The sequence below is a fragment of the Schistocerca serialis genome, unplaced genomic scaffold (assembly GCF_023864345.2).
Source record: "Schistocerca serialis cubense isolate TAMUIC-IGC-003099 unplaced genomic scaffold, iqSchSeri2.2 HiC_scaffold_1351, whole genome shotgun sequence".
Taxonomy (NCBI): Eukaryota; Metazoa; Arthropoda; class Insecta; order Orthoptera; family Acrididae; genus Schistocerca; species Schistocerca serialis.
Genome location: NW_026047571.1, coordinates 3,995,000 through 4,000,999, shown reverse-complemented (window position 1 = coordinate 4,000,999; position 6,000 = coordinate 3,995,000).

Genomic DNA, 6,000 nt, shown 5'->3' with positions numbered 1-6,000 from the left:
CATCACCTGTTTAATAAACATGGAGTCAATACTCTATTGTAAAACAAATATGAGAGTGATATGTGAATTACTCAAATGGACGCTGATGAAAACTAACATCAAAATTAACACATGTACACTATGTACCAAAAGGAAAATTCAATTCAGAAATCATCACCAAAACATAGCTTCAGCTGGCAAAATACAAAGTACTGCTGATGGATAAACTTAAAAGAATAGAAAACTATTACAAGCGCGGGGAACATATGAATTCCTTCATTAGATATGGAAGTGGCATTAGTTTGGGAAGGCTGGAAAGGAGTGGCAGCATGCTCAGACCCATCTATTGTAAGCGTGATAGGAGGCAGAGATGAAAGATGTTGGAGAAAGTAGGAAGTCAAAGGTAGGCACTACAGCAGCATCATATTGAAGGGAAAGTGTGACAATCCAACACTACTACTACCTCTGCTCACTCTTTTACCTGCTTTCTCGCTAACCTTTGTTTCATCTTTTTCTCAACAGCTAGGTCGTTCACAACCTGGCCTCAGACACTGCCCTCACTTCAACTTTGTCCACCCTATCTAACTGCCCTCCTAAAGAAAGAATACAGAAGTTCTGGAAGTGTGTGATATCTTCTTCTTCTTCTTCTTCTTCTTCTTCTTCTTCTTCTTCTTCAAGTGCTTCTATCAGTGATACTCAGAATTTCACCATCAGGAAGTAAGTGCAAGGGTGGATCAAATATATATCGGAATATTTGTTTTGTGTGCCTTTTTGTAAACGAAGAGTGGTGCGATCTCTCCTCGTTGTTGCTTTGGTTTCCAATGGCTGTTCTCCACAGCTAGATTGACTGAAGAAACAGTAACGTCAGAGCGAAAGGTAGGGACCTCTGTTGCACAACACATTATAATAAAGTTTGTCACAATAAAGGTTGTAAAACTGTTCAAATTTTTGGAAAGACTTGCAGCACATTTCAGAGACAACACCCTGAGAAAGACTCAAGAGTATGCATGGCACAAACATTTGTATCAGGACAAGAAGCAATTGGAAGGCAGCTCACCAACTTCGCACAAGGACTAGCATGACATAACATCCACACTGTTTGCCAGCTTACTGAAGACAACCACTGAATAACAGTTGCTCAAATTGCTACTGGACCAAACAAAACATCATGACAATGCTTGACCGAACACAGCTGCCCAAACTCAACAAAAAAATCAGAAACTGTTGTGGACCACAGTAGAACATGCTCTCTACAGTCTGGACTTAACGCCCCACATGTTTCATTTGTTTGGACCACTAAAAAAAGCAGTCTGCACACATTTGACAATAATGGTGCTGTCAAAGCTTTCATGGACAACTGGCTGCTGCCACAGCCACATTCATTTTACAGAAACAGATCAAGACACTGTCTAACCACAGGCAAAAATGTGTTTCCAAGTCAGTTGACCTCTCAGAAAAGTAATTTTGTGTGTATGAATTTTTCTAAAGCTTAAATAAACTTAAGAAAATTCTGGTTTATATTTAATTAACTCTCTTACTGAGCATCCTGTCACATATATATTTTCTATGACATATGGAACTGAAGAAATTAGTAAGAGAATTCTAGTGAACTACAAATATATACAAGCTGTAAAATATGATTGGATAACATGAAATGTATCAATTTTGATGCATCAAGAAAACCTACACATCACAGCTTCATTCTCTTAATCCTGCTATGAGCAAGTTAACAGTTACTTCCATGATACCAATCGCAACTTGGGAAGTTCACTTGTTTCTAGGAACAACTAAGAATGAACAGAGATATGGAAAGGAGAGAGGTTAGGGTTCAGCAACCCATACACAATGAGATCTACAGTCTGGGCAAAATAAATCTGGCACAGAAAATAATCATAGTAAGACTGATGTGGGATTACAGCTTTTATGCACTACAGTACCTGTTTGGTACCATTTTGCCACTAAGTTTTCCATTGTACACTTTGCTGGAGATTTTACCAAAATACTTCCAGACAATCTCTTACACTAACACTCCTGCACATGTTATCCATGAACTTTTTTGTTTGTTTGTGTGTGTTGTACTCATCTAGTCAGTAAACACATGAGCTCGTCTTACTCACTCAAACATAATGACACACGCAAGTACTCAACACAGCATGAGGGAGAGACACTTGCAGACATGTACTCACAATCGATTGGTGCAGCAAAATCACGGTTTCCAGCTTTTTTATGATGAGCAGCCCCCTGTTTATTAACAACAGTCAGTTCCGTGTCAAGTCTTACAAATATTTGCTGTTGCCTTGAAGAAATCATCAATGCATACCTACAGCAAGACAGCCAAATGAGACCTGAAACTCCATCCGTTTCCTTAAGGGGTACAAGGCAATTTTTAAAAAATCTCATTTGAAGACAAGATGCTTTCCAAGCATTCTTAAATACGAGACATTTATGTTTTATTCACAAATTTGTTGGCAGCTACGTGCACAGCGTAAGCAGACTATAATCATGATGATTTTTTGAATCTCACTACAAGTATAACATTCATTCTTACTTTTCTGAATTTCTCATTAATTAACTAAGAGAAATGATAGTTACCAAATAATATGGACTCAAATTTGTTAATAAAAATTTATCTATTTATTTTTAATTACTATCTGCATGAAAATCCAAGTACTCACAAATTAAATTTTGTTACACAAATGTGAAACATCAGTTGGAAAAAACAAAACGTTATTTGAATCTAGAGGTTTATTTATTTACTCAAGCCAGAAGCCATACAAAATTCTACCATATTATGTGATACCACTAAAACCACAATTTACATGGTTTACATAATCAGCTACATGATCTTGGCCCACAACTGGGCCACAGCAACTGCACTGCCTTCAGTCTTCATCAGCTACCCATCACTACACGACTGCACAACTCAGGGCAGCATAAGCAGTGGCACAGGTGATCCATTCTTTGTTGTCCGCATTTTACAGAGCCATTCCACTGGAAAATTTCCATTTGACAAGATTGTCCCTGGATTTACAAACACCCGATCTTAGCTTCTTTAGTCATCTTGGCTGACCAATCTAAAGTACTTCCAGATGGTAGAAACACAGGAAGTTTACCCACCTTTGAAGGGTGTCACATCTACCTGCCCACAGTTGTTCTCTGCCAGAGCATAGAGACATATATATAGTGTGGACATTTAAGTAAAGAAACTATTTCTGGAGTTCACCCTGTATCTTGGTGGTTTATGGCCATGGAGTATATAATTTTTTTATCAATTAACAAAAAGTATTTTGCATGTGTCATTTTCACACTAACACTAATTAAATATAAAAAGTTTGCCATTAGGTCGCGACAATGGTAAGTAGCGGACGAAAGAAACAGATTGCAGACGTCAGGCAGTTAGCTTGGACCTCAGTCAACAAAGCCTCATTCAAACATTAGTCGATTTTTGTCTGCATCGTAAAGTTGTTCTTGATTGAAGATGTCAGTTTATGAGCCTAATTCTCGTCATTTGCAGGTGGTGTTACGATTGTGCTTCAATATGAAGGAAACACAAGCTGAGCCTCATCGAATGCTCTCAAGTACATATGGTAAGGACGCTATTAGTGAAAGAACGTGTCCTGAGTGCTTTCAACACCTCAAGAACGGTGATTTTATCGTCGTAGGTCGGCATAGGGGTGGGAGAGAGAATGTTTTCGAAGATGCAGAATTGGAGACATTGCCGAGTGAAGACTAGCGTCAAACTCAAGAAGAATTGGCACGATTAGTGGGGGTGGGGGGGGGTGACACAGAAAGCCATTTCAAAACATCTCAATGCTATGGGCATCATTCAGAAAGAAGGAACTTGGGTTCTGCGTGAGCTGAAACCAAGAGACGTTGAACGGCATTTGTGTGTTTGTGAGCAATCGCTTCAGAGACAAAAACGGAAGGGATTTCTGCATCGCATTGTGACCGGGTACAAAAAATGGGTTCATTACGATAACCCTAAATGCAAAAAATCATGGGAATATCCCGGCTTCCATGTAGATGGCCAAACCGAATATTCGCAACTCCAAAACCACACTCTGCATTTGTTGGGACCAGCTCAGCGTTGTGTAGTATGAGGTGTTAAAACCAAGTGAAACCATCACAGGTGCTCGTTATCGAATGCAATTAATGTGTCTGAGTAGAGCATTAAAAGACAAACTGCCGCAATACATGGAGAGGGACGATGAAATGATTTTGCAGCACGACAACGCTTCATCCCTCGTTTCAAAGGAGGTCAAAAACTTGGAAATGTTAAAATGGGAAGTCCTACCCACTCGCCGTATTCTCCAGACATTGCTCCCTCTGACTATGACCTGTTAGGTCATGTGTAACCAATTTGATTCATTAAAGCATCAAATATTGGGGGAAAAAAGGCAGAAGCAAAGTTTTACACCTCGTATGATTCAATATTTGTTAATTTCCATTTCCTTTTTTCAATAAATATATTTAAAAAACAGGATGCCGAGATCTGAACCAATCTTTCAATGATTTTGCACCTAAATTATACTTGCTTTATACTTGTTAGTGTCCAGAAATCATCTAATTTTAATAGGACATTTAAATTTTTTGTATGTCTTATTGCTTTACGAATCTCCTGTCCTGGCACTGACCTTCAAATCTTACAAGTCTGCCAAAAATTTAAGATGACCAGTCCTTAACATCCCATTGTAAAGACATCTTCAAATTTGAAGCTTCTATTCTGAAGCTTCTATTTTGAAGAAAATCTCTGCACTCTCTTTGCTCTTTTGCAAGCACTGCACGCTGAGTACAGGACCCTCTTCCATAACTATCATTGTCGATCTACAACTAGCAACAATACAGTCTGCAAATGACAAATTACATTGACCTAAGCAATTTTGTGAAAGGGCAGATTATTAGGGTCCAGCGACTCTGATTGAGCACCTCTGAAATGGTGAAGCTGGGTAGCCATTAGTGTTGTGTGAGCATTTATGGAAAGTGGTTGACGGACAGTGAAACAACAATTAGACAACATGGTGTTGGATGTCCCTGCTGCATCACAGAATGTGTAGGTCAGAGGCTTGCCCAATCTGTAAATCAGGGTAGGTGCAATCTGTGGCAGAACTGATGACAGTAGAAGACTGGTGCAAGCTGAAGTGTTTCGGAGCACACCATTCAGTGGGGGGACATTCACATGGACTTACAGGGCAACTATGGTAGTAATCAAAGGCACCCTGACAGCTGAGAACATTATTGTGCACCTCCAGCATGTCTTCGCACTTCGTGGCCTCATCTAGCAGAATAACTGACGGTGTCACAAAACGAGAACAGAGCTACATTCGTTTTAGGAGCACAATAGTGAATTTACATTCATGTCTCGGCACCAAATTTGCCTGATGTGAACCCATAGGAACACGTGGGGGCACTTTTTGTCACCTTTCTTGGCTTATCTTGGGTCATACAAAGTCTAAATTATGAAGAAGAGAGCAGACATCGTACACCTTGCAATGCTTTAGTCTCTCCCACTGAAAATAGGTATTTTAGTCACACTAGCAACAAGTAAACAACATACATTTCTGCTCTGAATTTTACTACTGTCTGATCCATTAGCTACACTTACTGATAATGTTTGTGTTCTTTAAACAACCTTTCTTGTGGTTCTGACATGTCAGTTCCTTCTGACAAACTGATGAGCCCTTCATATTACCATACTACTGAAAATAATTCCAGATCATCTCCTGTATATTTTCAAGTTACCAGACTTCAGCGATTACTTAACAAGTCTTCAGGTCACACTATCAGATCCCTTTTGCCTAATTACATACATTACATTAAACTGGATATGTTGTTACCCACTAGTTACCCTATCAAGCATTTACAGGGTGGCTTCCTACATTCATAAAGAAAAGTCTTTTCTGAACACGACTGTGTCATTTCAGATAAAACTCTCAACTTTTAATAGTGTCTCTCCCACTTGTCTTCAGGGATAAAATGAGTGCCCAACACACACACACACACACACACACACACACACACACA